This window comes from Anopheles stephensi, chromosome 2, assembly GCF_013141755.1.
Source record: "Anopheles stephensi strain Indian chromosome 2, UCI_ANSTEP_V1.0, whole genome shotgun sequence".
NCBI lineage: Eukaryota > Metazoa > Arthropoda > Insecta > Diptera > Culicidae > Anopheles > Anopheles stephensi.
Genome location: NC_050202.1, coordinates 45,330,694 through 45,356,414, shown reverse-complemented (window position 1 = coordinate 45,356,414; position 25,721 = coordinate 45,330,694). Strand labels below are relative to the sequence as shown.

The 25,721-nt window shown below is 44.6% G+C and overlaps 1 long non-coding RNA gene across 1 annotated transcript in view; it reads right to left on the bottom strand.

Moving 5' to 3' along the window:
- Positions 1 to 25,458, bottom strand: part of LOC118506886 — a 46,302-nt gene extending 20,844 nt beyond the window's left edge. Inside the window, exons 1-2 of the long non-coding RNA XR_004905569.1 lie at positions 25,318 to 25,458; positions 10,363 to 10,489 (exon numbers count right to left, since the gene is read on the bottom strand). This is a non-coding gene — a long non-coding RNA (uncharacterized LOC118506886). The remainder of the gene's footprint in view (positions 1 to 10,362; positions 10,490 to 25,317) is intronic.
- Between the last annotated feature and the right edge of the window lie 263 nt (positions 25,459 to 25,721).

Below are 25,721 nucleotides of genomic sequence, written 5' to 3'. Positions count from 1 at the left end.
GAAAATCGGGAAAGGTAAGACTAGCTGGAACGCGATAAGCGAACGACACGGTTAGCTTGGTTGGTTTATGTTTATAGTCTAGTGGAACTAAGATTAGGGTCATGGTAGGATGTTACCGGTGAGATTAAAGCGAAATATATAGGTGTGTATAAATTTTACAGTTTTCATTACATTATAATTACGCTTACGAGTTGTGTAAAAAAAATTTAGTACTTAACTGCAGGCTTTAAACATTTGGTTAGATTTTCCAGACAAGAGTGTTAGTTATCTCGAGAATGTTTTGCTAAACGAGATCTTGGTGAGTCTCGGATAATAATTGCGTCCAGTTTAGCATACATTTGTGATGGCCGCAGTTAACTGAAAGTTGTGACTGGGCTGTGCTGACTCTTTAAGGGTTATAAGATGATGAATCAAGTAAGGCTAGCCTTAAATAAATAACAGATCAAATCTACTTAAATTTTTCTGTAAGTGCGCCATGACAGAAGGACTGATTGTACCATACACCAAACAGGCATTTCGACTGTAATTCTTAGGTTACTGTAATGCAATGTGAATCCTCATGCATGGATAGCATATTGTAAGGTAAGTTGTTTTTTTTTTATGAGAACCGAACTTTATTCCACTTATTACATTCAAACTGATTTAGGGTTATTTTTGGAGCAGTGCCACCCGCAAATTGTATAGCACACGCTAGACAACGGTCCGAAAACTGTCCAGAGTTAGAAATTTAAAACATTTTATAATGTGTTAGACAATAGAAGAAGACCAACAAATAAAATAAAATCATAGCTTTGAGTGCATCTATGTAGCGACTTAGCTTGTTTCTTATTTATTTCTTTGCCAAACTTGTCTCCATATCTTAGTCTAATGTTGCTATTATTGAAACGTTTGATAAATTTTCTCCTTCCCTCTTCTTCTTTGGTGGCACTACAACCTCGAAAGGTCTCGGCCTGCCATTTCTGGCATCTGTGACATGATTTTACCCGTAGCAAGGTAGTCAGCCCTGCATACGGCGAGGCGGTGCAAATGAAATTTGAACCCCGGTCCTGCCGTATGAAGACCGGAACCGCTGTCACCTCGGCCACCACCCCAATTTTCTCCTTGTTTGGTATTTTTGCTATGAGAAGTCTTGGAATGCCTTTTCTGGCTTTCTGTGACATGATTTTACTGGTCCTCAGTACTACATGCAAGATAGCATTTCTGGATGGGATTTGATCCACGGTCCTGAAATGTGAAGACTGGCACTGCTATCACCACGATCGTTGATCCGATTTAAATCTAAAAACTAAAGTAACTCTTTCCTACGCGTTTTAATCCATATTTTGGAATATTGTATTATTATATCGATAGCAGTAATTTCATAACCGAATATACTATATGGTACAGTTTTGTTCGTTACAGTGTTTTTATGAATTTAAAATCCTTTTATTTAAAATGAACGAGGATCGAATTCCATCCGGGTCGTTCTTACGCAGTGAAGACTGACTATCGAAATTACGTGGTAGCAGTAAGTGACCCATTTTTATAGAAGGCGAATGAGGTCTCAGAGACCCAAAGCCTCTTTAAATAAACGTATTTGTAAAAATGAGCTATTTGACGGCCTTTTCGATCTAGAGTCATTGATGGACTTGATCAGCGAAGGCCTGCTTGACATCTTAGCCGATTAGAGGACTTAGCCGGATTCTCTAGCCAAAAAAAAGAAGAATAATTTGTATTAACCAATAATACAGGTAAGATAGCAAATACCGATATGAAAACTTTTTTTTCAGTGAAGAGTTTCACTGATAATCCTTTAATATATTTTCTTTGACTAAAAATCCTCATTTATTTAAAGTTCATTAAAGAAGAAACCCCTATGCCTTTTCTCACTTATTTTAACTGTGATTTTAAATCTCATTTGTGTCGATTAAAGCCCGTTTTGCTATTGATTTTCCAATCGACAATGGAAATTGGGTACCAGCCACCACGCTTCCTCAATTCGTTCATCGCGCTTCCCTCCGTTGTACCTAACTGTGCCGTTTCCAGACGGGGTGTGCACCAGCCTAACGCGCCCCTCGTTCATCCTTTAACCAAAAAATAAGAAAACGAATTCACCTTTTTATCAGGTGGTTCAACTCGTTCGCTTTCTTTTTATTACGTTTTGTGCCACGTTGCGACCAAGCTCTCAATGCAATGAATAAATATTTGTCATCAATAAAATCAATAATTATAGCCGAGTTCCTGCCCGTGTCCCGGTGGGTGGGTGCCCTTTGCCTTTCGGTAGACGACCGTGAGCCAAAAAGATGGAGAACGGCACCAAAACACACAAAAGCGCGAGGTTGTGCACGTGTTGGTACTGTACTGCACACTACCTTGTGCTGCATTTTCCTTCACTTTTATGCATCGGGATTTTCCCTTTTTTTTGCTTTTGTTTTTGCTGTTGAGCGTGGAAAATCAAACTTAACGATAGAAAACAGAAGTTATCGACACACTTGGCAGGGTGGAAAATGGGTTTTTCTTGGGAAGTGGGGGAAGTACATTTTTCTTTTCTGCCAGAAATAATGAGTTCTCTCCCGCCACTTTGGTGTTAGCCGTCCCAACCCCCTGATCGCCTGATTATCACCTCCAAACCTCCCGAAAGGGTAGTTCTTCCTCGTGCCAGACGCCATTCTTCCGCTTCGGTATGTAGCAGCACAGCACAGTGTCGTGGTGGGTAAAGCTAAATGTGTGAGCACACACAAAAATGGTTGCCATGGCTAGTAGGCAAGCAGGCAACCATCGTGCGCGGGCGCACCCAATCCTTCGCTCAGGTACAGCATTTCACAAACACATGCAAACCCGATGTCGTGGTGTTGGTGTTGGGCGCAAGCACAACATGGAGTGCAATAAGCGCAAATAAAAGTGGTCCTAGCGATTCGCCATCGGAATCGGAGGGGGTTGCTGCTACCTGCTTTGTTGAGGCAAGAATGGTGGAAAATGAGTACCTTGCTACATAGGGTCGGTAGAACGGGAGGGATCCGAATAAGGAGGTAGCGCACAAAAAAAGTCCCATCAACCCTCCATCAACTCCCGGCCGCAGGATGTTCGCCACCCTCGGTGTGCACAAACATAATAGCAGCTATGGCCGGTTGCTTTCATACACACGCAAACACTCTCACACACACACACGTCAACTTCAGTGCGCATTTTTCCTGATACGGGGAAATGGCCGTAGCAGCCATATAGTTGATGTTGCTGCTGCTATTGCTGCCGCAACTACAGATGCACCGATGGTTTTCGGTTGCCACACTGTACCGCGCTGAAAGGAGCCCTGTGAGTGAGCTCTTTCGCGCTGCTGCCTAGTAATAACGGCCGGACGCGGCAGTCCGGAATAGGGGAAAAGCTGCGACCGAGGCAACAGCAACCCTCCGGAACAACCGCACCGACACCCCGCGCGCACGTCCGAATTTTTCCAGCTCGTCTTTTTTCTAACCAATCTCCAGCGGGCGCGCAATGTAGGTGGAGCTTAAAAATTTTCCTTTTTTTCTCACTCGGCTCGCACCGGTTCGTCGTTGTTTTTCTAACGCGATTCGGCCATATTTCTTTTTTGTCCGTTTTTCCGTGCTTCGTCTTTTTTCGTTTTATTTCGCTCTCCACCCAGTTCCTGCTTTCCGGCCACCCGGTTTTGGGGTGCGTTTCCTTTCTTGATGTCCTCCGGTGTGGATGTTGGGCATGATCCCAGATTCTCTCTCTGGATGTCAGTGGAAAACGGTGGGAAGATAAGGGATACCGGGTAAGCTGTTACTCCCAACTCCATCTTTGCTTCGTCTACTCCTCACGGTGTCGCGTGGGGACACCGGTGAAGGTTTTTCTCCACATATTTTTGTGCTCGATGTTTTGAATATTTTGCAGAGAAAAAAAGCTGCAACTCCAAAAAAACAACCCTTTCATATGCCCAAATTCGACTCCAAAAGGCAGATAGGTGGTGGACAGCACTGATGAATGATCCCCGCTCACACAGGAATCATCTGTCCCTGCTTGTGTCGGTGTGTTTATGTTTAGGTGGATGTGGTACATAGTATATGTAAAGAAGAGTGATTTTTTCCGTATTCCTTACATTCGACTCTATAAGCGTCACAAGCACACCGATGGCTTAGTGTTGTATTTTGCTGTATAGAGTACACCATAGTTTGGTCAGCATGGACCATGTTGGGGCGCAAAAGGGCCGTGTTTTTCTAGCAAATGCTTGCCAGTAAACTGCTAATTATGGGTTGCTGAGGTCTCTCACCCACCAGCATTACTCGTTAAGGCGAGGGGCTCGCTGGACCATTTGAGTTAACATTTAAGAAAACTGTAATTAGTATTAATATATAAGGACGATCCTTATCTTTCGGAACAACTTTTTATGGGTTGCAGGAGTTTTATTCAAAATATCCTTTGTACTAATTGGCATAAAAATCTGAGAAACGACACATAAAGCATTACTAATCGCATTTGAATAAAACATTGGGACGTAATTTTAAGATTCCTCCCTTTTGAATATGTTTTAACTTTTGTGTGATTCTGAAAATTGCCCTATGTTTGTAGTGGCATCAAGGCCAGTATCCAACTAACTGGAAAGGACCAAAAGTTCGATAACATTGAATCAAGGATGACAGAAATCATTGGGCAAGATCTCTGGACGTTGCAGAGCCAGCGTACATTTTTTTACATTGAAGATCTTTACATGCCTAAACACAGAAATATACCCAATCGAGATTTGATGAAACTGAGTCCTTCACTCTACCAAAAAAAAACTAACTCCAGAAATTGTTTAAACTTTTGCCATATATTGCAGTGTCTGACAATTCATCATGGAGCAACTATTGAAAAACAGCCTGATGCTTGCGACACCATTCCTGCGCCATACAAGTACCGTCCTTAATTGATGGTGCTCTGTATAGAAAATTTCTTCCCAACACCAAACGGGCAGTAAGGACACTTCTATTTCACTGAAAGTGTTACTTTCCAAACAAAATATACCATCCGCCGTTACGCACTTTACAGCCTGCATATATTGAGCAAGTGCGTCCAGGGTACAACAGAGATACCCAGGAATTGCTTGTGAGCGTTCTTCTAACACATTTATTGCACACTGCTCTGTTTGTTTGCTGTAGCTGGTAGTACTAGTGCCAAGTTGTAGTTGGATGCAGCTGATGGGTAATATGTCGTTTGGGCTATATTAAAAAGACTGCTGGCTTTATTCTAGGAAGTGGATATATTGCTCACCATTTTATTTTGTGATAGCTTGCTCCAACAGGTAGTGAAAGTAGGTACACTCTACGTACTAACTCGGTGTTCACGTGCTTCGAAGTTGCATCGAGTTTGCTACGAACTCTTTACTTAAAACTGTATGGAGATCGGTAGATTTTGTGTTTAATATGTGTAAATAAGATCACTTGATCCTCGGTTCCTGCAACCGCTCCTCCTGGCTCCTTTCTCTTTTTGAATCCACATTGAACTGTCAAAACTTCGCAAAGAGTTTAGGGAAAATTGCTATTGCTTTCGGGATTTGAGTAACATAAGATCACTAGAACAAGTTTGAAGCACGTAATGCAGAGTTGAACGCAGGGATTGAAATCAAATTCCAACCTTGAAGTTTGACTATCCTCCTTTTTACCCATGATTTTACCCGAAGCTGGATAGTCAGTCCTGAGTATGGGGACGCATAGTGGGGATGGGATTTGATTCCTCGTCAAGCCATGTGAGGACCGGCACAGCTATCGTCTCGGCCACCAGATGGACTGACTATCCATCTGCTGATATTTGAAGTCAATGACGCCAGAAACTCCTCTAGGGCGCTGTGCCATACAGTAGCGGATCAACCTAGGAACGGAAGACGCGGCCCCTCTGTTAGGCGGTCCTCGGCTGTTAGGGGGGCCACGTCAGGCCTTCCAACTGCCATTACGTTTGGGGCAAACCCAAACTTCCCTTAAAAGACCTTGATCCGCTACTGGTGCCATAGCAGAAAAGGAAAGGCACATTTTTATAAATAGTTTACCAATTTCAATCTACTTTTCCTATTTATACTCCTTCTTTGCACCTTGATACTCTTTTTCTTCTTCTTCTTTTTCTTCTCTAAACCACAAATTTCTTCCTCCATTTATATAATTCCAGGATAAAAATCTTTAAATGCTCTTCACTTAAAAAGGAAGACTTGTGTAAACATCACTTACTCCATCTTTTAATTTATGTATTACAGTAACGTTAATCATCCTGTATGATCTGTATTTTCACGTAATACAAATGACAATACCATTTCCTAACCTTGCGTTAACCCCGACGTCCAAAGCCCGTATCCCTGTAGCATGTCCTCGGAATATCCAGCCCACAGTCGACAGTAACGCGCCTGCTTTCGCTGCTCACCGCCAGAGAGCGCGCTTGCTTGCATCGACTTCATCGTCCGACGCGCCTAGCTGCTAGTCGATGAAAAATCTCGAGACACAAACACACGTTCTCCCGACAGGACACAGGCCAGAACAGACGACGACAAACACGCGTGCGACCCTAGCGAGACTAGCACGGTGAGATTTCGCCTTTCAGGGATGTTTTTTTTTTCGCTACCTTTGCCCATCCACGATCCACAGCGTCCTCACACTAACCCCTGGGCAGCATGTTTTTTTTTCAGGATAGCGGCACAGTGAGGGATGCCACTCGGTTACGCACATACGCGAAGGCATATGTGGGAGCACTACTTGTGTGTGGGTTGTTGTTCATCCTAACCCCACATCATGGTCACCCCTCTCCGGGTGTCCGTATCCTCAACGACGAAAACAAAAAAAATCTTCAACTCACTGTGTGGTGAGGAGGGATTTTGAGCAATTGAAATAAAGCGAAAAAAAGAACGACGCAAACAGCGACAAAAATGTGTCGGTATTCGGTACGGCCTGTTCGTGGCCATGTACATAAGCGAACCTCCCTAACCTACCAACGGGTTGCCAGGCAAGGTTAGGCAATGTTGGACGGCGCGCGAGGACCGCTCACGCATACACAATAAAAACGACCGCACCGAATGAACGCATCGAGCGGGAGGTTTGGGGGCGGGTGGCGCTGGCAAAGCGCGGCTTTTCGAACGCGCGTCTGTTGGTGTTGGTGAGCGCGAAAAACCCGCGGCGGCAGCTTTCGGTGGCCATCGATGATGCGCCGTGTGCGATGCTGATTTCGCGATCCCAAGAAAACCCCGAATGTGTGACGCGTCGCGGAAAAATCGAACCGCGTCCATAGAACCCTGTGGAGTTTGATTACTGCATTTCTGTTTTTCGTACGTTTTTCGGTGCCAATTTTTTCGTCCTGTGATGTGGTGTTTTTGTCCAAACTAAGCAAATGAGAAATGTAAACGAGTGAAAAATTCTATGGGAAATAATTAGCCCCAGCGCTTAGAATACCGGGGTAAGTACCAAAAACCGTCGACCGTGTCCTGGTTCGTTCCGTGCGGTGTGTGCTGCTGTGCAGGCAAAAAATTGGTTCCCAAAGTGAAGTTAAGATTCTGAGGCTGGCGACCAGATCTTACGTGTTTAATAGTGCATTAAATCAGCTAGAGTGTGGTTTGTTGGGCATTAACGTGTTGCTTGGCCAAACTGTCTCACCGACATATTAACGACACGGTCCGTGCTGTGTCCGTGTTGCACTGTTGCACGTGCACGCGTGTGTCTCACTGACGCTTTCCACCATCGAGAAAGCGCCAGAAAATGGAAAATGAATAAAATTTCGAAAAATATATCATTATAAAAACCTCCGCGCGCATCCTCCTGAACCTCCGTCCCGTAGCTTGCTGTCCTTCTCCTGCTGAAGCTGAAGCAAGGCGCGATGGAGCGAGATGCAAGCGTGAGCGGCGATGCAACCGGTCGGCGGCGGAGAATGGAGAATCGTTGTCGTATTATTTTTTTAATTATACATAATAATGTGCAGCAAAAGCAAGGGCGAAAGAAAAAAGGACCAAAGTAAGCAAAATACTATGCGCCCGTGCTGATTTTTTGGCAATAAATGACCTCCACTCCCACCGGGACTACCTGCGAGCCCCGTCCCCATCGCCACCGGTAGCGATCCTCACGTGGTGACCTTTTTTAACTTTAATGGTTCGTTTTTTGTTTTTCCTTCAACTGTCTGATGGTTTATCAATGTGCTGTTTAAATTTTCACTCTCACCTACATTTGGGCCAATATTTGGGTTTTGTGCTGTTTCGTACTGTGTGTGCATATATACTGCCGCCTGTCTGCCTGCCTACCTGATAATGAGCATCGAAAGCATTTATTGTTGTTTACGTTGTTTTTTGTTTTAATCTTTTTCGTTGTTGTTGTTGTTTGGATGTTTTTAACTCTGCCGCCCTTTCGCGTTGATTGAAGTTCGGAAGCTGATTTGTTTTTTTGGTAATAATTTTGTATTGTTTGCGCACAGCGATCAGCTGGTGGTAGTTATGGTGTAAACAAATGACGTCTTGTGACGAGCGGCAAGCGTTGGTGGAGCAACTACTTGGGTTTGAAGTATTTTTTTACTTTTAGGAGAGAACAAGGAAGCAACAGCTGATGTTCTGTCTGATTTAATTTGAAAAAAGATACTTTGATCTAATCTGTTCCATATTAACAAATGTGATCTGAATACCCTTTTAATAATATAATAATATAAGGGACCAGTATATCCTCAATACGGGGCAAGTCGGTCTTCACTGGGCAAAACCGGCTATCCAATCTCATCCAAACTTTATCCCCAGACTGAGAATTGATTACCCATCTACGTATAAAATCATGTCAGGAGATCCAGAAATATGGCAGGTCGAGATCTCTATAGATAGTCAAGCCTTGGAAGAAGAGGAAGTTATCCCCATTGCTTTAAGACTTTCCTGCTGAATCGAGAACTATATTAATATTATCTTCTATATTATTATTATGCTTAAATCTGTAATTATTCTATTTTTTCTAATTAAAATATATTGAAACTAAGTAATTAGGACACGTCCAACAACATTCCTATCACCCTCAAAAAGAATTTTGCATTCTCCCAATTTTTTGAAATTTTACCCTCCAACAATTAAGCGTTGAACTTAAAATTTTACACACTGAGCACCCTCTAATTTTGACACACTATTCTAGAGTTTTGTTTTGTTCTTTTTGCTTCAGACTTCCACTGCTTATTTATCATCAAATGCCTTGATGAGACAATTTTGTGGATACTCATCATGGTGCAAATCAAACAAAATCTCCCGAAACCTCACCGTACGCCACCGATCGTTCCACCTGCCCGCCAATTGCACGGCTCGCGGCCCGATAATCGCTCATCAAAACTCAAACTTGCTCAATCCTCCCTAATCCCTGTTCCCGCGCTAATGACAACAAAAAGCACATGTCCGGTGCGTTCCCGCTGCTGCTGCCCAGAACACCCAAGCCCCCGAAAACTCCCGATTCAATTACCGGAAAGAGGCGAGTTCAAATATTAATTCTCTACTTCCGCGACCTCGGCAGTGGCAAATAACGCGGGCTCGCATCTGACCTACCACCCCTTACCGAACTCCCAATCCCTCCCGTTCCAAGCAGATGTCTGGCGATTCCGAATATTCAATATCCACCAATTTATCGATCATCACTCTTCATAATTATGATTGTCATTATAAACTGGTGCGAAGGCGGAGCCCTGTTCTACCGCCACCAAAGCACTGGGGGACACTGATACACCGCGAGGAATGCGATATTGAGTCACACACTCACACAGCAAGGGTGCACAGCATCCTCCCATTAGGGTGGTTGAATCGAAAAAAACAGCATCCCGAACGGAAAATAAAAACTTCTTTCCAGCTGATGAAAAGCTGGCAGGCTCAATCACCAGACCGGAACTTTGCTAGCCAACAAAACTGCTGCTACCGGTGGTGGTGGTAGGATAGCGATCGAGCGCGAGCCGTGGAGAGTGCAGGGGAGATTTAATTAATATTTTGAAACCCTCCGTGCTTTGCCAAATGGACTTTGGAAATATGACGATGTGCGGTGATTGTTAGATTGTAGTGTTGGAACGTGAGGGGTGCAGGTCCTTGAGGTGCGCGATTAGAATATTTAAATCGTAATAGAATATAGTCTGGAGATATTGTGGAGTCAACTCCAAACCAATCACTAATCATGTCAATCAAACCAAAAACACACAGAGAGCTACAGAGGTGGGGGGAACTAAGAAATTTAGAGTTTCGGACGAGCCAGCTCTGTGTCTTCACGTGTCCTTATCACAAACTGTTGCTTATTATTAAATTACCAGAGTCTTCATGCAATGCGGCACTACAAAAACAGCATCTCAAGTCTAGAAAGCAATACAAAGAATAAAAGCGCGACTAATGGTTTCTTCTACAAAAAGCAGTTTTATTTGGAAATTCTCTTGACTATCGATCACCTTGTGCCTCGGACGCTGGAGAGAAGAGAAGAAGAGGAGGGTGGACTCGGGTGGCCATATGTGAAGATAGATGCTTCTTCTTCGTTTAAGTCTTTTTTACTGCCTATGCAGCTCTTTGTAGTTAATCCTGGAAGGAAAAAAGATGGAAAAATGATTGTTTAATATTAAATACGTACGTAATAGATATCAAATAAGATAATGTTTATCATTAATTAGAAAAGTAATAGTTCATCTTGTTTTCATTTCCTTTTTGAATCGGGAAAACTTACAACACAAGGGACCTTGCTTCGTCCATTTTACGCATTTGATGGAATCCGACCAGACCGAACCTGTGTGCACGTATGCGTACACAGGGCTCGCTTCAAGATGAAACCCATACCTATAATATCATTTTACCCACACAAAACCACACCTCAGGATATATAGCGCTTGTATCGGGTAAGCATTTTCCTCACCCCTTCCCTTAAAAAAAAAACGACCCCTTCACACCGCTTGTCCCACTCACGCCTTCCATTCGTGAGTGAGTGGTAGAAGACACCAACAGCGACAAAAAAAAATGATGACACTGGTCTTCGATCAGGACCGTCGCTTATGATACGGTCACTTTGACTCCCACAACCCTTCCTCTCAGGGGGAGAAAAATCACCCTCACACTTATACATATTGCTGTACGCACACGCTTGTACAAAGAAGCGTGAGGTTTTTCATTCGCAGCTACCTCGATTTGTTATATCCTTTTTCCAAAGCACGCACACACACAAATAGGGAAAAAAGCGCACGCGCAGTACTCGGCTGTATCTACGCACGCACGCACGCACGCATTGAACGCACGCACTAGGCTGCTTCGGGGTTAGCATAAACAAAAAAGACTGCAAAAATTTTCCATCAAAATCAATAGAATATTTTTTTTGCTTTTAATTGTAAATGTGCTCATTAGTTTTTTTTAATATCAATTCTAAACGGGGTTTTCATACTTCTAATCACACTCACAACTCAGCACAAGGTGGACATCCCTTCGGACCACCTCCATTTTCCATCCGAAGGACACGGCCAACACGGCCAACCATCTTCTTCGCCATTGACATACATTCTGGCGTTAAAATTCATTGTTTGCTTACCGGAGTTGTGGTTCCTGTTTTTTTTTGGTTTTGGTTTGGTAAAAAAAGAAGTTTGCCATTTTGTGTTAATTCGAATTATCAATCAGCTGTACTATCGGCCACGCCACCGTGGCCGGGAAAACCCCCTTGATATTTTGCTCTGAGGGCGCTTGGAAAAAAAACTTACAAAAAAAACATCAACTCGATCGCTTTCGCTTTTCATGAGCGAATTACGAGTCGCCCCACACTTCCTCCCCTTTCCGACCAACTCCATAACGACCCGATTTCATCCAAACGGTTTGCTCGTTAACATTTATTTTTCGGCAACCAATAAATCGCCAAAAAATGTCATTATAATGATACATGGAAACACACACACACGCACAGCAGCAGCACGCAAGTACGCACACCAGTACCGGGATGGCACTGTGGCACCATTCATTTCGTTGGGGCCACTGTGTAAAGGAGGGTTTCGATTATGCTCCCGCCGATTCATATTTGTGCCGAGAATTTAAAAAAACCCAGTGCAAACTATAATAATCACCATTAAAACAAAGTTCTTCCGTAGTAGATTCCTAATGTTTGACTTCCTTGGGTGATTTAAAATTTAAATCATCAATTCTATCTTTCGTTCGCCGTATCTTATCATAAATTAAAGGCATCTTTAAATGCATTTTACCATCAAACCCCTGTGTAATGTATCCTATTCTTAAGGTACTTCAAATTCGTAAAACGTAAAATATTTTCCTCCAACAAGGATCAGGGTGTGATCATAGCTTTTGCGTAGGTTGTTTAATGAATCGTTCACGCCGTCGAAGCTGCATGAGAACATGTGTGCAAAATACACACACACACACACACACACACACACACACACACACACGTTGCGCACTATCTTTGCTCGCTCATTTAAACACCCACCCTGGTCGTGTACATACACACACACACATGAGCGCACATGCTTAATGCAGATTGCACTTGTTGCAATGAATGTGTGGGGAAACGAACGGCGAGTGCTTTCACCTAACCTGAAGCATAATTTGTATGCAATAAAATAAAACGTTTTTTTTTTTCATTTGTTTCTTTCTTTCTCTATTTTAACTTCCTACTCATTTGTGTACTTTTGTACAGTAAATTTTCTCCTAAATAGTAAATGCTATCCAGTGATAAATTAAAAGAGTGAACTTCAATCAAGATTTATTCTTAAATAAAAAGGAGTCCCTTCCGAACAAAATGCGATAAGTCAGCCAAAAGGGCATAAATCTTCCAAAAAAACCTGTCCAACAAACGTCCACTTGATCCTCTTTCCAGCTTTGCGTCGATATCGTCCAGGATAAAAATGGTAATTAATTTAAATGCCTGTCTTCAAGTGCATCATTTCACAAAACATGTGGCCAAACACTTCGCCATCCCATCCGCCATCCCGATGTCCTACCACCTCACTCACAATGCACTACAATTTGCTGAATTAAAATCTATGTAGATACAAATATTTGTCCTGTCCGTGTGGCAGGATGCTGTTGCCTGGATTTTGTTCCCTCCATTCCCATCCTACCCTGACAAGCTGTAACGCTAAGGACTTCGGGAGGAAAGTTGGACGAAGTGGCTCCAAGAAACGAATGTCACATGAACGAGAAAAGCCGAGATGGATTGCTTCTCCGGAGAAATCTGGTGGACGGAGTCGAGATACAAACACAGATGTGCAATTTTACATCATTGCTACAGTAAAACATTTAATTCATTTTCCATCTCTTGTCGTTTTTTTCGCTTGAACAAGCGAGCCCGGAAACCGGGGAACGGCGCAAAGAAAACTGATGTGTTTTTATTGCGAACTCACTGGATCACACAGGTTTGGAGTGTGTGGTTTTAGTATTGCTTCAGACTATTTGCACACATTGGAAGCGCTGTGGGGTTGAGGTTGGTAGTCAGCCATCCAACCATCCACCCGGTACCTTTGCACTCGATGACACAATAGCTTTTGCATAAATGCACAAATATTCCGTATTGTAATCGGAGCAGGTTGGAACCGCACAACGGACCACAGTCCTCAAAGCTGTCAGCCCACCGCTTTCGAAGCCGTTCGCAATAAAGCCGTCCGAAGAATAAATGTCTTGCATACTGGCACGATTTGATCCAATGATCGTATTGCTCGCTGGACGCGTTTAAGCTAGGTTGGACCACAGCACACGGGAACGATTCGAATTTGAGATATTACAAGCTTTTCAAGAACCCTCACCGCCCGACCGATGCCCATTCCTGGATTTTAGTTCGATGCTAACCAATGGCAACAATGGGAAACAAAACTAGTACCCACCACCAGGACCAGGAACAGAAGATTGGAGCCGGCTCGAGGTCGAGCTGAAGGCATGCATGGCCACACCACGCTCACACCTCGCAGTTCCTTCCTTCGGTTTGGTGTGGTCGGTTGGGTGCACCATTGTTGTAATATTTAAATGAGATTCTTTTTTTGTTTGCTTCTTTTCTTTGCTTGCCCGAAGGACTATCTCGTCCCGTTAGGCCGCATGTCCTTTTCGTCCGGACGAAAGGACTCCACCCGATAACACCAAACGAGTATGGAAATGGATTTCTATACGTGAAACACTTCCGCACAAACATACACCAACTCGAGGACCACAATTGTTGGAGTTCTTCTTCGAGAAAAATAGAAGGCCCGGAACTCTCATTGCAAAAAAACAAACTCACACGTGCTCCAGAGCTCCAACAAGCTTGCTGCATGGAATGCATTTTATCTCCTTTCTGTTTTGTTGCAAAACAAAAGAAACCTCTTCATAATCAGTGAAAAGGAAGGTTCACATGTGGGAACCGGATGTGGAGTCGACCGAGCAGCAAGGGGTTTGTGGACGTTGAGGACGAAAGAAATATAAAATACTTCGGGAAAACCAATGAAACCTGGGCCCCGAGTGGCGAGGCATGCGGAGACACACTATCCAATTCCATTCAATCCCCTCTTTTGCTGCTGCATTCCTTGATGTGGAGGTCTTCTGCGGAGTCCACGTGCCATGGACTTCCACTTCGGGACCATCATTGTCCGGGTACGGTGCGCTCCAGACATGTGTCCGTTGGAAAGTACCACAGAAGGCATCATCTCTCTCTCCCTGTGTGTGTGTATGCATGTATGTGCTACATTTCTATCTGTTATCGCTCGAAGCTCGGAATGGTCGGCCGAGGGTCAGGCATAGGGGGGCCATCCCTTATGCAAGCCATCCAACCTTCCTGCGCCTGCTTGGTGGATTGTTCATTGCTTCAACAATTGATATGAAAAGCGACAAGATGATGCGACGAATGGGACGAGCGATGCATAATGCGGAGCTTCCTTCTTTCATCTTCAGAGTCAGAGAGTCAGAGAATGATTCGAATGTGGCAAACCCAACCCCAGGACGCTCGGGACGGTACAGGGGATCAAGATCGAGATGGCATTATTTGAAACGAAATTAATTAAATGAATGTTTTTAGTGTGTTTTACAGAGCATCAACTGTTGCAACATAACTATCTGTTTTAATTAATCGTAAAACGTTTATAGAAGCAAGATTAAATCAGTTTTCTATTTCTATCGAACGCTGCTAGTGTTCAATTTTCTCCAAATACCTTTTAGGCGAGATACATCTACAGAATTAATGGCCAACCATAGTCTGAGCTATTCAATTTCCTGTGACAAGCCTAAAAGTTTTAGGATGATCAATAAACAAAAAACCAACCCTTATGCCATCCGGAGCATCCTCCTGAAGTCACGCATCGGACCTGTGAAGTGATGCGTAAAGAGGCGGACTTTGGTTCACCTTTTTACATTCTCCCGGAAATAGAAATCGTAAGGATGCCGAACGGAATAGTGCCCAAACCATTCCGACTTGATTTTCGATGTAGCCCTGTAGGACGACTACTACGTCGAGGTATGCAAATATTAAACTTTTATGATTATAGAATTACCGCCATGGGTGATGATGGTGCGCCGCCAACGGGCTGAAAAGCCATCATTACACTGCCAAACCATTAAACGTTCGTTCGTTCGGATTGGTCTTACGAGTTTTGCCGACTGACGGTGACCTCATCGCCTTTCGTCTAGAAAATGCGTGAATACAGACAGGCGGCCACCACCACCGACCAATAGTACACATTCACCGAAAGCGTGTCTAATTTTCAATGAAAATTCCTAGCTTTTAGCTCTAAGCGTAGGATTTTTTATCGTACCAGGGAAATAGAGTCCAGTTCCGGCTTTATACCGTACATATCCATAACTACGCTAAACGTTCGGACCATCGAACCAGTGCTTGATGGGCACGAACAACACCCCGGTTTGAATGGTGCTCAAATCTTTACGACCCATAAACTTCTCTTCATCCGAGCATTAATGGTGAGTGTGCTTCGCACCCCGGAACGTTCCGTGTTTGTTTAAGCTTTTGCGTCCAACGAGTGCCCTGGGGCAGCAAGTACGGAGTGGGAGTGAAATATCAAAGTTTAATGAAATATATTTTTAACAAGTTTTACCTGCTTCAAGATAAAATAAATAATATTCCGTATTACAAAGAATCGCTCTTGACGATTGTCTAGTTTAGCAGACCACTTTTTGAGCAAATAAATATGGCTGTCACAAACCATGATAAGCATATGTAGATGCGCTTGTGTGTCGTTTTGTAACTACTAACTGTGACATCCAACTTGCGACAAACGAAACGTGGAGAGAAACGTGTGACATCCAACTTGCGACAAACGAAACGTGGAGAGAAAAACCCATCATCATTTCACTCCCGATCACCACCCAGGGACTTCTTCATGCAAACTTTCCACGCCATCCTTGAACCCTGCGCGCAGTCCTTGGGTGGCCAGCATTTCCATCATAGTATGGCGGCAGTGGAGCTAGGATGGCAGGGACACGGCAAGACGAAACGCTTTGCATAAAGAAAAGTTAGTTTTCTCCAATATCCCAAACCAAACATGCACCACACTGATGATGACCCCCGGGCCCGGCACTGGCGCACTACACCTTCCCGCAGCCGGTTGGAAAAACAAACTCTTTAGTAATCGTACACACAGAGAAACTTCATCATTTCAGCCGTCCTCGGTCAATACTTTGTACCCTCTCTGCTCGTAGCTTCTTTTGACCCCTTTCTTCTCGCAGTCTCTTCCCCAACATTTCCTAGACATTGGACTATGGGAAATTTAACACAAATGTCCGGAGAAATAATTTATAAATACTTAATCTACAAATTACTTTGTGTCGCTATGACCCCCTTCGTCTCTAGTATGTATCAAGAGTTTCTCCAATGGAACTAATATAATTTCTTGTTGAAAAATAGGCTTAGATTTTTTTAAGATCCAGTTTTTGCTTGCATTTTTTATTCAAGATCGGAAGAATATATTGCAAATATTTCACGCTCATTTTCTTTTCAAATATTCATGCCATATTTTCAATTCACCAACTATTTGAATGAATCTTTTCAACAGAAGGGTAATGTATATTTGCTGTCAAAACCTGGGTCAGTGTCAAACCTCATACAAACCGGTGACCTGCACTAATCCAGACATGACTTACTGTTCAGCGACGAACAAATAAAAGTCAGGAAAGCTAAAAGTGGCAGTAAGAGACACTCTGAGAAAATGGAAAGTGTCTTGAGAAGTGAGATGTGAGAATCCTTCTACAAAAATCCCACAGCTATTGAGACGCCAAGTAGAATGAGTTAATTCGAATCCTAAATATATTAGCTAATTATTTCTTTTTTTTTTTTTTTTGAACGAGTTTATACTTGGAGATAACTAAATTGCTTAATGCACAGCCTTTTTTATTCACGAAGCACGACCTGGCCGTACTTCTTACAGCTTTGTACTTCTTTTATGCTATTTCAAACATTTTCCTTAAAGTAATATTCTTCAGCGTCAGCTTTCTCCATAAATCGAAAAATTGCAATTTAAAATAAAAATATTAGTTCTTAAAGCTGCTACTTCAGTTTCTCTTTGTTTGACTCTCTAGTAAAGCCATAAAATCGTATACATTCACATCTTAATTTAAGATAAAGTTTCACCGAAATTTCATCCCGCTAAGTGCCCGTTGTGCAGTGTCACCCGGTCGAATGGAAACTCATCTCATCGGGTCAACCCGACCCGCATTCGGTTACCGTTGAAAAGGTCCATAAAAAGTATTACATTTTCCTTTAGCAGTTTTTTTGTTGTTGCTGCTGCTGCTGCTTCTTCTCGTTGTTTTCCACTCGCTTTTTCCTTTCCCGATAGTCTACACACATGTCTACGGCGAGCGGGCGGGCACACAAATAGTTTTCCTCCCAAACCACCCACCAGCAAACCGTCCCTCAACTGGTTTTCAAGCAATTGCAAGAACGGTAGCGCGCACACAATTTACACAAAAGTGAACTGAAAAGGCGAACGAGGTGCGGTTGTGGAGGTGGTTGAAGGTGTGTGCTGTCCGTATGTCTTTGGTGGCAGCTGGACAGCAGCAAAACCCCTTTCGGTTTCGGAAGATGGAATTGCTTGACCTGTAGCGATGGCAGGATTCTCCTTTTATATTTATCTTCGGATAGAATAATTAAACATTTCGCAATCAACCGGCGAGCCCCGGATTGCTCCATGGGGTAGCTTTTCACTCGAATGAAGATAGCGCTTACCCTCATGTAACTTTCATTTCGCCCATGGCCCGCACCTTCGCATATTTCTTGTAAATCAAACGATGGACGGACGGACAGACGGTGCTTTCGCAGTGCCTTACGTGTAGCTGTACGAGCTGTGCTTCATAAGCAATAGTGTATGCATGATCTCGCCTCGCAGGCTTCGGAAAGCAAGATGGAGCTAAATCCACACACATTTTCTTCGAATGATGTGAATGTAAAGCAAACAAATCAAATGTATGATTTCTTCCAATTTTTTTGCGCTCTCGCTTTGTACGGCAACTCGTCTCGTCTACATGATTAATGTTTATGCTCATGTCCGTTTTTTGCGCTGTACATTAATCTAGTTTTTCATTGCTCCGTTTGATCAACAAAACAGTAAACTTGCTCGTGAAAAAAAAGCCATAACATTGGCAAAACAGCTTCAATTGTACATAATACAGTTGCAAATGCCGATTGAAAGCAGTCGACTAAACAAGGATTATGCGTAAGCCCTCCGCGTCCTGGTGGACCCATTTCATTGCTAAATAGTCAATCATTGACGCATTGAACACCCGTCCGTGTTTGTCCGTTTTTTCACACACCCATACTCATGTTCCACTTGCGTATTGGAACTCATGCCGGACTTCCTCACGTGTGATACTACAACAAGCAGATACAAAACTGTATCCAGTGTGCGTCAAGAATATCGACCGATTTGGGAGGAAAATTCTAATTTCAAGTGAATCATTAATTTTCTGACTTTTCACAGGCCATGAAAGGCCATTTTTCTTTTGCCAAACCTTTCTCCTGACATGATTTATTATTGGGGTCGAAAACCTTTGGTCAACATGGGGGGGGGGGATCTGTTGTGGCTTTGCTTATTTCTAACCGAAAACCCCCCCAAGCCAAAAATGATCATTCTCACCAACCATCTTAATCATCGCGTCTTGCCGTTCGGAGCGTGTGTTAATGGTGAAATTTTGTGGTAACTAATACGCATACTTTAACTAACAAGGCTCCCCCTGATCCGTTGATAGGTCCGCAAATAGAGCAAAGCAAATGGTCGCGTGTGAAGACTTTACCTTTGCTCGTTTGCCAAGGTGGCACAGCAAATGACCTGCAAATGGTGGAGTGTGTGGAACGTTTTGCACGGAACAAACTCACCACCAGGACTACCACCAGGACCACCGAACACAAAACCTGTGCCAAGTTCGTACGTTTAAGAAGCACAGCTCCGGCAGACACGGGACAGAGTGCGGCCGGTGTAGTTCCATCCGACGTTTTGCAATCATAGAACCCGGTAATGTAGCAGAGAAAACTATTAGAAAATGAAGGGTTCCTACACTCCGCCCCTTTGTGCCTGGTTTGGTTTGGTTTGGCAGAGCCGGAACAATACGAACCCACCCTGTGCGGACGGACGACGGTTGGCACGGTCCAGAAATAAAGGGGTGTTTTCTCTCACCCTTCGCACTTCGCAAGTCTGCGTGGCCCAACCCAACTAAAGCGAGAAACGGGAACTGGGATCTAAGCCTTGGTCGGAAGCTGCCAACACTACGGAAGCTGGCCGCTCTCTCCCTCCCTCTCTCTCTCTCTCTCTCTCTCCCTCCCTCTCTCTGTCTCGCTATACGCTGTGTTCCTGAGGTTATTTGAGGATGGGGTTCTGTCAAGGAAGGGTTTTGTTGTTAGTTTAGGTAAAAGTGCCCCAACTTCCCTTGCTGCTTTCGACACACCAAGACATGCCCGACTCCCGGATCCCGAGCAGCCTGAAAGTTCGGATGAGGTTTCTCCCTTCTTTTTCTTCTACTCGGTACCTTTCTGCTCATTCAGAAGGAACCGAGCTGTGGGAGCATCGAAACTAAGCGTGTGGTGTGTGCTAAGGTTCGAATTGCTTTGTACTTCCCGGGGCTCTCCTGAAGGGTCACACACACGGAGTCCCACACAGTCCCGCTCGGAACTGGTACCCGTAAACCCCAAAAAGAAGACCACTACACACCACGGTGGTGGTGATGGTGGTAGCCAAAGCAGCAGTAGAGGGGTGTGTGATTTGGGAACATTTTCGACTAGTTGGATCGTCGTTTGTTCGCATCCAACGTTCAGGATAATGTGGCCGGTTGCTCCCGGTACACGAGACGTGAAGAAGCAGCCCGAGATAGTGCAAGCGGACAAACGCCTGGCCTCAGAACGATAGTTTTCACCGAGTATGCCACCGGTTTTTGGGGGTGGGGTGTGCGGTTTAGAGGGTATAGAAGTTAGCCATCCCACTGCCACTCGACACACCGAAGGAGTTTTCCTCGGTGGTGGTGTACTAAGAACCGAAACGAGATTGGTACGATATTTTGTGCTGAAATTACTAATTTATAGTTTTAAAAAGTGGTCACTGGATCTGGTGCAATGACTGGATCTGCTGGTGCTTTTTTGACCTGCGACGGAACGAGCATTGGGGAAAAAGGGGGGGGAGAGGGGGGACCAAACACACCGGCCGACTAACTGTTGTAAGGCAATATATTTTCCTCCGAAGAATCGAGTGGGACGGCGAGTGGCAAGAAGGTCCGGACGCGGGCTGCTTACCTCAGGTCCGGATGGTCCTGAGTTGAATCGGGAATATTAGAAAATTTTGAACCATAAAAGTTAAACCGCTTCGAGTAACGAGCTGTCCGTAAGGTTTCCACGAAAAACACGAACGTTGTTTAATAGCAGTCAAGGCAGTGTACTAAAACTCATCGCTGGAAGCTGCTGGAGAGCGAATGAGTGCAAGAGTCTGGTGTAATATGGATGTCGGATTTTTATATAACAATTTAATGACTTTCCGGAAGTTTTTCGAACGATGCAATATCATCCTTGTGGGTTACAGTTTTACCTCTCATTTTACGTGTACCAAATATAGCATTTGTTGAATAAAGCTTCTAGGAAGTGGCCTAACCTTTCCAAGCGCCATATTAGCATTTGGATCAGATAAGACACCGTGTATGAAGCGTATCTTTTACGCTTAAATTCAACTGTATCAAGCCTTTCTCCGATGGTGTCCGTATTTTATTTCAAACTCCGATAAAGCATACAAAGAGCGCGCACACACAGCACATCATGCAGCACACAATAATAAACCATAGCCCAACGACCGTGGTGGTCCTGATGCACCGGCCACCCGGTACTGCCTCGCGGGTCAGGCATAAATAATACTAATGCATTTTAGCACACACGCAAACACAACTGCAGGTGCACTCGGTGGCGGTGTAATGACAGGGCTGCAAGCTCCAAATCATATCAAATGTCATCGCGATGCCAGCCCATCACATCAGCTTCGCAAACGGGGGGGAAACCCATCATCACTCACGAAATGTATGGCTTCTTCTATATGCCGTGCACTACTGCACACTGTCTATCTATTAATCTTCTCACCGGCTCACAGCACTTTTTTTCTCGCTCTAAAAGCATTACCAAAATAGCGGGCTAATACACGGCGATACACGGCTAATGTGCTTCACTAGGCAATCCCATGGCCGGTGCAGATGCATCTTAATTGAATTGTGATGATTTTATGGAACCATTTGCTGTAACGATAAATCACCATAATGTCTGCCTATATTGTGAGCGGTGGATTTTGTACATTAGAGTTAAGCTAGGAAAATAGTGAGAGTTACTAAACACAGCGGTTTTGTGACGTGATAAAGACGTAAAGTGATTTTGCTGACTGGAGTGGATTTTGCTTGCTTCCAACTTTTTTCTTGTAATATAAGTTATTAAAGTTTTATAAGCTTTTCATTCCATGACCAAGTGTTCTATAGATCCCCTTAACATTTAATCGATTTTTGTAGTATGAGTTACAAATAAAGATTGAGTATTGCAATCATTTCCCAAAAAGTGGAGGCACTGGCTGATTGAAGAATGTTGAACATTCGAGAATCTTCCTGAGCATCTTAAAAGAATTGCACGGTCCTTCAATTTAGCACAAACTGGCGGAAAAAACCTCTTGGTGACTTTATCCGCGTGGTGCTTTGATCCAGGGATCAGAGCCTCAGTCTTAATGAAGGATATCCTTAGGCCATTGGGTTCGTCGCCAACCAAAACGTCTTCGAACTACCTTCAACAGTGTCCTAAAAAATCCTTTTCTAAACAACATCAACATTTTGTGAACCTCATTTTATCACATTATAGTTAAGATAGAGTTGCAATGAATTGACCTAACGGCATGCAATTTATACCGAAAAAGCAACTACCAAGTAAGAGGACACCATGTTTAATCGTCAGTCGGAATGTTCGAAATGGAATGTTCATCTCTTTAAGCGACCTTCTCTACGATTAAATGCAATTAAACTTCCACCTTTAACACATGCTCTATCTTTAAAAGCTCGGATCTTCGATTAAACCATTGCCGGCAAGCACACCCACTGTCTGCCCACCAAACTGTAAGATTGCATTCGCTGTCCCGCTTCTCCGTGTCTCATATCAGAAAATCAATCCGTTCCCGTTCCAATCGTGGCATCGGTACTCATTAATTTACTTTGTGAGCCTTACTGTGTGCACGCAAATCCGAAAACCAGCATCGAGCAAACGCGGCGCGAGTTTACGGTGCAAACGGTGACCACCACCGACGCCGTGTCGTTCTTCGCGGCAAGCGAACGTTCGCTGGGGCAGCACCCGGTGGTACCCATTATCCGGAGGGTGCACCGTTAGATGCAATTCCTTGCACCGAGTGCACCGCCAACTTGTCTGGGGCATTGCATGCATTTTCCATGCAAACCGGATGAAACGCATTAGTGCTCTGGCGCGGTGGTTGACGACTGGGTGAATGTGATTTTTTGTTTTTGCTTTTTTCCTGATTGTACTTTTCGGCGAGCACTTTTTTCGCCGTGTCATCGTTATTCTTTTCCATCTGCGTGGTTGCTGTTTTTTTGTTTCCACAATATTCGTTTGATTCCCGTGTTTCCATGCCCGTGGGCTCCGTCATCGTCAAGGATGTTATCGCAGATCCTGACGGCACAGAATGGGGTACGGTTCCACCCGGTTCGAGCCTGGCTCCCCTACGCGTGTACAGTTTTGTATCTGAAAGCCTCCTACCACCACCCTCCCACAAACCGTTCCTGGTTCTTCAAGGCTCACCTAAAAATGGCATCCAGCTCATGTGTTTCACTGAGCAACGAGAAATGAGATCGAGCTGAAATGTTCTGTCGCCGGGAAACGGCTTTGTTGCAGATCGAGAACCCCGGTCCGAGTGCCTGGCTTTCCGAGGGTTTGTGCATCGGCGATGATAATGCTTGATTACATACCGGCAATGCCGACATGCTGGCCAGAGTAGGCGAACCTTCGCCGCTAACCTGAAGCTGACCCGTCGGCATAGAGCATCGAGCTAAAATCAACCCAAAACTTCCACAAAAACCGTACCGTGCATCGACGACCGACATCAGTCAGCAGGCAACGTTTGGTACGAATTCGCTTTCGCCAGTGCAGCTCGAATGTGCATCTAATGGTGCACAAATGCAGTCGCACGCAATAGCACTGATGCACCCTATTGGTGGTTGTTGCTGCTTCTAACACATGCAGCCAAACGTACATGCAGTCCCGGCTGGATGCAATGTGTTAGAAAGCATGAGGACCTTCTCACTCATACTGGGTTGAGGTTTGCCCGAGCGCGAAGCTCCAAATGCAACTGCATGCATATCGACAAAAGCATTTGCCGTCCTGCCACCCGCTGTTCGTTCGGGTAGGATGGGAGGATGGTCGTGATGCTCTCCCGTTTCCAATCCTGCTTGCAAAGCTAGCAAAACGGAGCCCATAAAGCAAAACGGGTAATATATAACGGACAGCTTTCAGTCGAAAAAAAAACCCCACCCGATGTCAAATATTGTACCTGGATTACGACTCCGATAGAACGCTCTAGCCGTGGTGCAGCAGCAGCGGCAGCAACATCAGTCTGCCCGAAAGACCCTGGGCCTCCCCCACGGAACAGACTTACGCACATACACGCACACGCACGGTCCGGAAAGGCGAGTCCGAACGAATCAAGAGTGGAATTTGGAATCCCTTTTGAATTGAATTTTTCACGTCCGTTGCAAGCAAACCGGGGCCGAGGGTAGCCCCGGCGTACGGTGCCCGAAGCTTGGGGAGGGATATCCGGGAGGGAAATGCAGCTCAAGCGGATGGATGGGTCGACCGGATGTGAGGTTGCTATTTGCACCAGAAACCTCGAGAACGCACGCACAAACGATGCAACACAACCCGTGCTGCATCGGTACCGTGCAGATCCACACTACATCACACTTGATGGCTATCCCATGCACACACGCACACACGCACTTCGGTGTGTAGTAGAGCGCGGGAGCATCCCCAGCCGCCCATTCCCCATCGTTCAAAGATGGCGGACCAGTGCGATAGATTGAGCTGGAGCGCTGCAGCCCAGCAAGTAAAGGTCCGGTGCAACCAAACTGCATACAGTGCACCGAGCGCAGCGCAGGCAACAGGGCACCCAAAACATTGCCGATGCAACATCACAGGATGGCGAACCGATGGAAAGTGCATCGTCAGGGAAACGCATCCAAGTGGAAAGCTGCATGGCAGAAACCGGACCTGGCAGCAGCACTAGATGAATGAAGATGAAAAGTGCATGAAAATTATTTGCAGTCCCTTTCTCTGTTCTCTCGTACACACACACACGCACGGTACACATTTATGCAAGTCTACACACACACACACACGTAAAATGACGCACAAACAAATGCGACCATACCATAAATATGCATCCTGAGACTTGGGAAATTTACAGGCTTTTTCAATTTCCACTAGACCCACCTTGGATAGCCCGCCCCCCCCAGTGTTACGAGATGATCGTGGACAAGACTGGGCAGCCCTGGGCTGCCATCAGGATGAAGATGGGCGGGGGACGACACCCGTCGCGCTTGCATTTGGAAGTGCACTCTGTCAAATGCATCAAAACGCATAAATTTTTCCCAGGAGAAATGGGATAAAATTCTGAAACCTCCCTCTCTCGGTCTCTCTTTCTCTCACTCCAACACATCCATCAACCACCCAACTTTGCCCACCGACGTAATGGTTCTCCAGATATCTCGGTGCAATGGTTAGATGAGAGTGCAATCTAAAAATTTTACAACGAAAAACCTTGCAGCTGCGCATTGACCTTTTACACGGGCTGCATAGGCGATGGAAACGTTCAATTTGTGCAATTTTAAAATCCCAGCACCCAACATCGACCACCGAACACACAACCACTTTTGATTTAACCACACTCGCTTACCTTTTGCGGGCTTCAGAATGCACGTGAAGATTTGTACGAGACGAACTCAACGGCAACTTCTTAACAAATCCAAGACACCGTTTTCAGTTTCGTTGGCTGATTCGATTTCCGTTTCTTCAGCAGTTACCGATCCGATCCACGCTCGGCTTAAGACTGATCACGGCTGCATCCACGGTTTCGACTCGATGGTCGTACGGTACATGCCATCACATCAACCCCATCCACAGCAAGGTCCACTCTAATCGATCTTGGTGTACGGGGATAAAAAAGACAGCATCGTTGTGCCATCAACTGGTTCTTCCCGGTTTGCCGGTCACAAGAAGAACACCTTTTAACCGGGAAAGGGTCAATCCGGAGACGAAGGCTCTAAAAACTCTCACGAGACACGAGGTCTCGACTTCTTG